Here is a 10543-nt window from a genome sequence, read left to right as displayed (position 1 = left end):
AAATAATAATGCCTTCATATCAAGCACTGCTTTAGAGAAAATATTTTCCATTTTGCATAGTGGAGGATGAAAACCAAGTGCTCATTTCATTGGATATATTATCTAAAAAATTAAATTACCTTGTCAAGAAGTTAGTTGCTTTTTTTTTTAATGTTTGGGTCAACAATTTATATCATGTCAGTTTAATTGTTCTCAAATTCTGTATGTATCTTAGTATTTCTTTTATGACTGTTTTTCCTGTTAGTGTTAGGACTTCTATATTAAAACAAAATAAAAAACTTTTAAAATTTGATTATTTTATATGACTACAAATGAAATAATACTGGCATTTTTATATCTGTTTCAGAGCTAATGATGATAATAATTGTCTTAGTCTGTCTTCTGCTGCTGTAACACCAGAGAATGGGTATTTTTAATTGAACAGAAATTTATTTGGCTCACAGTTCTATAGGCTGGGAAGTCCAAGAGTATGGCACTAGCATATGGTGAGGACCTTCATATTACATCATCCCATGGCAGAGGTGGAAGGGCAAGAGATGGTGAAACTCACTTTTATATCAAATCCACATTCCCAAAATTAACCTTCTCGCTTGTTAATGGCACTAATCCGCTCATGAGGGCACAGGCCTTATGACCTAATCACTTCTCAATCTTGTTGCATCCATAATTATTTTTCCAATGAATAAACTTGAAAAACACTTTTTTTTTCTTCCAATACTAGGGATTGAACTTCTACCAGTAAGCTACATCCCCCACCTTTCTTTTTCCTTTTTCTTTCTTTTTTTTTTTTTTTTTTGTATTTTTAATTTTGACAGGGTCTTGCCAAACTGCCAAGGCAGGCCTTGAACTAGTAATTCTCCTGCCTCAGCCTCCCAAATTGTTGGAATTACAATTGTACACCATTATGCCCCACTGAAAAACACTTTCAAACCATAGCAATCAATTGATGTTATGTTCTAGGCATTCTACCAAGTTCATTTGATCCTCATTGGCAATTTCAAGATATAAGCACTATTATCTCTGTTTTGAGGAAGAAAAAACTCTATTATATCCTCATGTTACTGATGAGACCAATGCTCAGAGAGGTGAAATGATTTGCCCACAGCAGAAAGAAGAAAAGCCAGAAGTTAAACCTGAGTCTGTCCTATTTTAATGCTCGTTCCATAATTTCTACTCCACAAATGTTGGGACCCACACTGTGACTGAAAAAACCTAAAAACCAAAACCCAACTTTCCTATTTTAAAATGCATTTACATGAAACTTTTCACAAAAGCATAAACATCATCTGGATATTTAGCTGAACATTTAACTCTTCTTTTACAGTTGAAACTTAAATTGGAAAACTAAGTGAATCCCTCTAATCCCAGCTATTCAGAGGGATTACAAATTACAGGCCAGCCTTGAGCAACATAGCAAGACCCCCATCTCATTGGCTGGGAGAGGGGACAACTTAAATGGGAAATGATAGAAAATGGGCATATAATCTATATCTTTATAAGTGAATATGATTAAAGCGATCAGCATGAAAATGGGCCCTTAAAATTAATTTTAGGGGCTAAAGGTGTTGATTACTAATAGAGCACTGGCCTATCATGTGTTCACTGACTTATCATGGGCTCTATCCCAGACGGGGTGGGAAATAACTGAAAAAACCTCAGTGGTCTGTGAATATATTTACTTCCCCTAGTTTTTTGAGAAATCAAGCTGTTACATTGCAAGTCTCAAATTAAAAAAGCAAAATACATATCTCTTGTCAATTAAAAGTAGTTCATCCCTTTTTGTATATTAAAATGTTTGTGTGTTGTGGTAGGTAGGGTGTGTGTGTGTGTCTGTGTCCCTCACAGCAGGAAGACAAATTGAACCTGGAAATGTTGTAATAGTTCCCAAATGTTTGTTTAAAAAAAAAAGGCAAAATATGGTAATAGCTAGGGATTTGTCTTTAAAGTGGGAATGATGTCATTCCACTTGATGTTTATTGACATAGAACTTCCTTTTGTCTGGGAAAATTTTCAGACTGTGAATATGGCTTTAATTAAGAGATACACTGATCATTTGTTGGTTTTGTTACAAGGAAAGAACTTGTCTGTGTTTTATTGTGTGGATTTCTTTGTGTACGGACCACAGTGAAAAAGATTTAAAGGAGCATTGGCAATGTGTAGGTTTGCATCTATTCTTATATTCATATCCGAATGCCACTGAAAACCTTTGTTTAGAAAGTTCTGTAAGACTATTATGTTTCAAAATATAAAAAAATATTTTAGTGGGCTGGAATTGTTAGCTGGCATGTGTGAGGCTGTGGATTCAATCCCCTGTACCGCATATGAACAAACAAACAAACAAATTAATTTTTAAAAAAAGATCCATTGACAACTAAAAAAATATTTTGGCTTACAATCCATTTTTTTTTTTTAAGAAGAGAAAGTCATACAGTGGTATGGGCAGTAAAAATGAATATTCATGGTAAGAATATTACTTGTGGGGCTAAATCTTTGTGTATCATTTTAAAACATAAGGAAATGACCCCTGAATTTAAGGAAGTCTCACAGGAATCTCAGTTCCTCTAATTACCTTTGGCAGTTTACTTGTTCACAGATTGTGGCAAATTTTCTGGAATCTTCTAATCTGAAATATAGATCATTGCTTCAAAATTTGAAGCGTGGGGCTGGGGTTGTGGCTCAGCGGTAGAGCACTCTAAGCATGTGTGAGGCACTGGGTACCATCCTCAACACCACATAAAAATAAAATAAAGATATCGTGTCCACCTATAACTAAAAAATAAATATTAAAAACATCTGAAGTGTGACATGAATATGGGAATCTTTAAATAGTTGTTCAGATCTATTTTAAATGATAATGTATAAAATCTAAACTAGAGTGGAGTTGTGGGACCAAAAACGACAAGAACAAAATCAAACCACTCTACTTCAAAATCTTAAACCACTTTATCCACAACCATTCACATTCTGTACCTCTTTATCTTATCTGGAGAAAAGAGATAAATGGAGAGCTCTAAAATGTGGCTTCTGCAGTCAAAGGATAAAAGTAACAAGCTGTTAAGCGTGCCCTCAGTTGACTTGGACATTAACAAGAATTTTTTATTTAAGTTAATAGGTGTAAAAAGAGGCACATAAAGAATATTTCTCTGTCCACAGGATCTGCCAATTTGTGGAAGCTCTGGCCTATCTATAAATACAAAGGCCAAAATTCTGCTGATGGGGAAAAAAAAAAAGTAGAAAACTTCAAATAAGGTTAAATAAAGCATGGTTGTTCTCCTAAAGTATCTGGATACTTATTTCACTTCTCTGAGTCTACAAAGCCATATGGCCCCCATTCCGTTGGTGGGGTGTCTCGTCCCCTCTAGTGAGGGTCAAGCAGCTTTGCTCCCTACACAAACCAAGGTCATTTTCACGCCTTGGCCCGTCGCTGTGGCCCACGCAGATCTCGTGGCCCAGGGCAGCGGTCATGATCTGCTGGGCAGCGGGAAACCACAAAGGATCTGCGCCCGCAGAAGGATCCACCGGCGTCCTGTTGAACTTTGCACACCGCGTGACTGGGGCAGACCGCGCACGGTGGCCAGGCCCTTCGCTCGGGTCCTCGGGGGAAGAGAGGAGGCTGGTTTCCGCGGCCGGGGCGGCGGGCCTGAGCGGGGCTGCACAGCCTGCAGCCCCTGCCGGACGCGGGCTGCCTCCCGCTCGCCGTTCCCTGTTGTTCGTGCCCCGGACTTGGAGCGGGAGCCTTCCCCGGCGAGCTGCCGGCTGCCCTCGCGGCCCCACGGGAGGAGCCCCCGGCCGCCGTGACGCGTCAGGGAGGAAACGCCAGCGCCCGGCGGCCCTGCCGGGAAGGAGGAAGCGCGAGCGCGCTTGACTCGGCGCCCGCGGCGCCGGGAGGCAGCACCGCGGAGCCGGGTAGGTGCCGGGCCGGCGGGAGGGTCCGCGCGGTCCGGGCCGTGGTCGGAGCCCCTACGCGGGAGGAGACGGGGCGGGGCGAGGGCTGCCCGGGGCCTCGACTGCTGCAGCTCCTCGAGCAAACGTGACTTTCCCGGATTCCCCCGGGAATCTCCGAGAAGGTCTGCAGGGAAAAAGCTATACCCCCGCCCAGCCCCCAGACTCAGTTTGTGGTCTTTTGTTTCCTCGAGGTGAATTCGGATTGTGCTTTGACATTCCTAAACGCCCGAGGGGTGTCGGTGGGAAGACAGTTACCCTGGGCGCAGCCCCTAGCCTAGAGGATCGGGCAACGAGGAGGGACAGAAGACCCCACGCGAGGAGGAAGTGGGTGCGGGTCACCTGCGAGGCTCGGGGTGGCGGGTGGCCGCGGGAGGGGTGCCCTGGAGGAGTCCTTTACCTGTCGTCAGCCGAGCTGTTAGGGCGAGACTTCAAGGCGCTGCTGTTCTTTGAAGTTCTCAGCGACTTGAACCCTTTGGTCTCTTTTCAAGTCAGTCTGTGTTAATTCTCTCAGTTTTAGCACTGGTGTGTACCATCCAGAGGCATTTTTAGTGATGGTTACTAACAGAAACGAGAGCATAAGGTAACATAGAGAAGAGAAAGGATTCATCTCTTGCAACTTCAGTTCTCAATTTTGCACGGGTATTTCTGAACCATGAGTAGAATTTCAGTCCGGCACAACAGGCTTTACAGGGTGTATTTGAGATTAAAGAATGAATACAGAGCGCTACAATTTCAAAATCTTTGTCGGGATGAAAATAGACTGTTGTGTAGTTTGATTCTCTATCCCTTCTCACTAGGTTGAGTATTCACCCAACCCATGGGGAAGTGCCGTCTTTTTGTGCCTCTTAGCTCTTCCTGCGTAAGGGGCTCTAAAGTGCTTTATAAATATTAACTCAAATTCTTAATTCAAGATTTTAAATTATAGCGGTCCTAATCATGAAGGGACTGTGCATACCTTAGTTCCCCGAATGTCATAGCGAGAGCTGGAAACAGAGGGAAGTTTCAGGCATATTTTAGCGCTGGGTGTGCCTTCTGGCCGCCTTGGCCACCACTCCCTTAAGACAAGCTGCCACCCCTGCATTCGCTGGGGAAGCGAGTCTGTAGCTCCAGGGAATAAGACCTGTTGCAAGCAGGTCTCACCAGATCCCAAGCAGCTTCTGTAAAATAGTCTTGCCATTTTACCTTGGAGCCCATTAGCTAACTGGAGAAACCAGAACTTCCCCCTTTTTTCAACTGCCACTGCATGGAGCCTCATTTTGTTTTTTAAAGGAACTTTGTTTCCTAATCTGTTTGACAATTCATAGGACATGGCTTTAGGTGCCAGGATCAGATTGGATGATAAAATAACATTTCGGTTTGTACACATTGATGTAAATTATGTTTCCTAATTTTACTGACCCTTGCTGTTGGTAACACTGAGTTGGTGGGTCAGTCTAGTAGGTGTTCATTTTGTCATTTGTAGATATATATAGGATGCTTTTTCCAGAATAAAATAACCTCTTCAAAGAGCACTTTGGCCTGATGGCCAAATTGATTGAGATCTGAAATGGGGACTAAATAATATAGATATTTTTTTTTTCATTATAATGATTACAAATGTAATCAAAATCCATACATCCCTTTCTTCTGGTCTCCCTCCTAGTGCCCTGGTGTGTGTGTGTGTCTCTCTCTCTCTCTCTCTCTCTCTCTCTCTCTCTCTTTCTCTCTCTCAAATATTTAAATTTCCAGGGAGGTGATTAAATGAGACCATAAACCTTATTTAATGGGATTATAAAGTACTTCTTGAAGCAGGAAGACTCACTTTCCTCTGATATAATTTATGGCACAACAGATGTTAGTAGCACTCATGCATTCAATTCAGCCAAGACACCTAACACTTTCATAGTTTACAGAGTGCCTTCAGACATACTCAGATGTCATCAGAAATCTTGTGAGGTTGGTAGCCATTTTTTATTCTCATTTGTACAAGTGGAGAAACTGAAGCTGAGAAATGTTAACATGATGTAGCCCTGATTACACAGCTGGTGAGAGGCAGCACTTGACTAGAGTAGGCATGTGGACAGAGCCTGGCACGTGCAGGCCTGTAATAAACATTCCTTGGAATGAATGACTCCAAATGACTGCAGATATCTTGAGCTTTCAAAACACACTTCTCATAATTGATTTATGCCAAAGAGATTTCTAGGCCTAATCTAGTGCTTTTCTTTTATCAAATAGCATCTGGTACAAATACTACCTTTTCTGGGACAGGAATACCCTTTGGACTAATTTCTTAGGATTTGTTATCCCTTTTTTTTTAAAAATTATTTTTTAGTTGTTGATGGACCTTTATTATTTATTTATTTATTTATACACGGTGCTGAGAATCAAACACAGTGCCTCACACATACTAGGCCACTGAGCCACAACCCCAGCCCATCATCCCTGGTTTTCGAAAAAGAAAATAATTTTGTTATTTTTTATTTTCCCTTCCCATTCTATATTTTTTCCTCTGATTTTGAAAGTGTCTGGATTGAACGCATGGTGTTAGTGTTTGTGTTGACAGCTTTCTTATGTAGATTCTAAGCTGCTTAGATTTATGCTCAAGTTCAAACATACTGTGTTTTGTCTTTTTTGTTTTTTTGCATTGCTAGTATTCAAACCCAGGGCCTCATACTTGTTAGGCAAGGTGCACTATTACTGAGCTACACCCTCACCCCTCATTTTTTTTTTTACACGTATCTGAGATTACTCAGAGTGTATGTATGTGTTGAAATATTGCTATTACTTTAGTAAAAAGGATCATGTTTTTAAAAAACAGAAAAATTAGAGCTGGGTGAGGTGGCGCACCTGTAATCCCAGCAGCTAGGGAGACTAAGACAGGAGGATCTCGAGTTTAAAGACAGCCTCAATAAAAGCAAGGTGCTAAGCAACTCAGTGAGACCTTGTCTCTAAATAAAATACAAAATAGGGCTGGAGATGTGGCTCAGAGGCTGAGTACCCCTGAGTTCAATCCCCAGTACTCCCCTCAAAAAATAAAATAAAAAACAGAAAAATTCTCAACTATGTATATCCTGTAAGCATAATTTTCTGTATCCTAAGTATGTGATCCCCAGATGGAAATTAGAGAGGAAAATATGGCCATTACCTAGGCGGAGGAATTGTTATCAGGGAGAAGTGATATATGGGATGGCCTTCCCTTATGAGGGATATTATCTGGTAAGAAACCTTTAATGAAGCCAGACTGAGTCATTTGCCTGTCAGCCTTCTAAATGAGGGTGGGATAAAATTCTTATGACACCTGTCTTGTTTGAGAAACCACTTTTACCTTTTCCAATCCTCATGGTTTCTTTCTTTTTTAAAAAATTCATGTAAATTACTGACTAAACTGCTGATTCATGAAACTCAAGTTATATAACATGTTATTCCTGATAGAAACAGCTCTCACATTATTTTAAACCACTCAAAGTCTGTTTTCCTTTACCTATTTCATTCTGTATGTGGAGTCTTTATTCTTATTTCACTATAAACATTTTTTTTTTTCATGGAGAGAAGTGGTAAATCTAAGAGATACCCTGTAGTTCACATCAACATAATCTAACCCAATGCAAGCTTTGAGTTAATTATCATTGCCAAGGAAGGTGAGATGGAAATGAGACCTTAAAGGTCAATTCAGAGGAGCAACCAGTAAAATTGTATTGCCAAGGCTAAGGCTGAGCCTGGGGGGCTTTGAGAGGGAGTTAGAGAAGTGTGCAGTGTCTGATTTCTCAGGTCCTTTCCTATTTCCCATGGGTCCTGAAAACCTAAACTTATCTCCTTGTAGCCACAATTCTTCTATCATTCAGAACCAAAATCTGTTTTCGTTGGGCAGTGTTGTGGATGTGTGAAAGAGGTAATGATATAAAGGGAATTGTAGGGTAAGGGACTGAGAACATGTTTTTTATTTTTGGTGGCGGGGTACCACTGATCCACATCCCTCACCCTATTTTGTATTTTATTTAGAGACAGGGTCTCACTGAGTTGCTTAGTGTCTCATCATTGATCGCTTTGAACTCGTGATCCTCCTGTCTCAGCTGCCCAAGCCACTGGGACTACAGCCATGTGAGTTTGCCTGGCTTAATAACATGTTTGATTGAAAGAAAAAACAGGAGGTTTGTGGGTGAAATAAGAGATATAAATTAGATCTCATGGTGAAGGATTCCTAGCAGACAGCTCTGCTCCCATGGGGCCAAAAGCATAAAAAAGATCTATATGGAATTGAAGTATGGGAAGGACTGGACATATCTGTTAGCATGAGAGAATCCTGGTGGGCAGAGTCTCTTTGTACCACCAACTGCAGAAGTCTTCTTATAGGTATCTCTCTCTTCAGGCCATAGAGTGAGTTTATTTGCAGATGATTAAAAATGCAGAGCTGGTTTAGTTACTTTTAACTTAAGAGTAAGGTTGATTTGATAGGTTTTTCATTGGGCAATGGCCTAGATTTTGTACCCTTTTAAAACATTACTCCATTTTGGTAACATCTGTAATATTGAAATGATGTCTGTTCTTTTCACCAGTCTGTGATTTTGAAGAGATAACATTGCATTCACACAGGATATACTAATGAGCAGGATTCAGGTTAATTGCTTCCATCTGGTTTCCTGATGTATTTGCTCAGTTAGTTAATACCAAACATTTTGTTCTTTATTGGTAAAATGGATTTCATATAAAATATATTCATCTACAAAAATAGAACTCACTGATGGATTAGCTGGTCCACAGACTGCTAGATGAAACTTCTTTGAGTATGGAGGTACTTCACTAAGACTCCACTAATTTGCTTGCTTGAGTTTGGAAATGAGAAAGAATTTTATTACTCCAGGGTTGGCTTTTTTTTTTTTTAAAGATAGAATCTAGTTATGTTGCTTAGGCTGGCTTCAAACTCAAGGGCTAAAGGAATCTTCCTGCCTTGATCTCCCAAGTATCTAGGACTATGGTATGCCAGCATACCCAATCTTGCTCTAGTTATTTACTTTACAGTTTTTTTTTAAGTCTCTCTCCCTCCCTCTCTCTCTCTTTCTCTCTCTCTCTCTCTCTCCCCTTAGTTGTATATGGAATAATGCCTTTACTCTATTTATTTTTATGTGATGCTGAGGATCAAACCCAGTATCCCACACATGCTAGGCTAGTGCTTTACCACTGAGCGACAACTCCAATCCCCAACTTTCTTGTCTTTTAAATAAAAATAGACTAGAGATAACTTAGAATGATGCAGTTTCCAACTCAGGGTGCCAATATATATATAAGATCATTATATAAATTTTATATAATGTAATGCATATGCATTGTGTGTATGTGTGTATGTGTGCACGTATGAACATTTAAAAGGGAATTTTGGAATAATATCCTTAGTTTCCCAAGAAAACACTAATTGTGCACCTTTTCCCCTATTTTTTAGTTGTTTCATTCTTTATTTTAATTTTTACTCCAATTTTGGGTGGCACTGGGAATTGAACCCAGAGGCACTTTACCACTGAGCTAAATCTCCAGCGCTTTTTATTTTTTGAGAGAGGGTCTCACTAAGTTGCTTAGGGCCTCACTAAATTGCCGAGGCTGTCCTTGAATTTGTAGTCCTCCTGCCTCAGACTCCCAAGTCACTGGGATTATAGGCATGCACCACCACACCCAACTGTGTCATATTTTTAAACATTACTTTTAATTTAAAAAATGCACACCCTTAAATCAAGTAATTGAGAATAATGTGTAATAAAAAGTCCTTGCTACTCTAATTTTACCCACAAAGATAACCATTGCTAAGTTTTATATGTCTAGACTTTTTTCCTTGCTTATATAAATTTCTATACCTCTATATGTAGTTTTTTAAAAATGAGAATCATCTATGCATTTTGTTCTTTTGTTTCTTATTTAACACTTTCTCTTAGACTTTATTGATTTCTATCATTAGTTTTGACAGTTGCATAGTATTCCACTTGATACTTGTTTATCTATTTCTATTACTAACCAAAAAATACATTTTTTTAATAATAAATGTTTTTGAAAAATAAGAGGGGAAAATAAAAATCACTATTCTGAGTACATTGGCATGTGCCTGTAGTCCCAGCCACATGGGGGGATATCTAAGAAATAGAAGGATACCTTGAACCTGGGAGTTTTGGGCCTGCATAGGCAACATAACCAGACCCCTGTTCATTAAAAAAAAAAGTCACTAGTGAACCTATCACTCCTTATAACTACTATTAGCATTTTAGAATATATCCTTCAGAATTTTATTTGTGTATTCACATACACATTTTCAGTGCCAGAAACATTCTCTATACAGACTTGCTTTGTTGGTTAGAGAATCATGCTCACGGAGCCAACCAACGTCACAGATTCCATGCACCTTTGAACTAGTTATTTTACTGTGTTTCCTGGCCACCTGCCATACCCCAAACCTGGCTAACACTATTGGAAATTTCTACTCCTGCTCATAAAGGGGATGAGGTGAGGGTGTGTGGATGAACTGACAAATTTATCCAAACCAACATGAAGTGCATGTCCTTCTAATGGGGGTCAGTCAGTATTAGTATTTTAAGTACATCTCAAATATTTAAGATATTTAACAAAAGAAATGATAAAA

The 10543-nt window shown here is 39.8% G+C and overlaps 1 protein-coding gene across 4 annotated transcripts in view; it reads left to right on the top strand.

Moving 5' to 3' along the window:
- Positions 1-3750: 3750 nt before the first annotated feature.
- The window catches only part of Sgk3 (serum/glucocorticoid regulated kinase family member 3), a 118157-nt gene continuing 111364 nt past the window's right edge, over positions 3751-10543 (top strand). The window contains exons 1-2 of one of the 4 annotated variants that reach the window (XM_058574012.1): positions 3794-3906; positions 4137-4269. The gene's annotated coding sequence lies outside the window, so the exon portion shown is untranslated. Of the gene's footprint in view, positions 3907-4136; positions 4270-8004; positions 8026-10543 lie in introns of those variants that run through there. The other 3 variants (XM_046428569.2, XM_046428571.2, XM_058574013.1) reach the window with 3 other exon arrangements.

This window comes from Marmota monax, unplaced genomic scaffold (genome assembly GCF_021218885.2).
Source record: "Marmota monax isolate L192 unplaced genomic scaffold, Marmota_monax_Labrador192_F-V1.1 WCK01_AAM20220418_F8-fsc00044, whole genome shotgun sequence".
In the NCBI taxonomy this organism is placed as follows: Eukaryota; Metazoa; Chordata; class Mammalia; order Rodentia; family Sciuridae; genus Marmota; species Marmota monax.
Note: the sequence above shows the minus strand (reverse complement) of the source record. Positions and strands in the feature narration are given on the sequence as shown.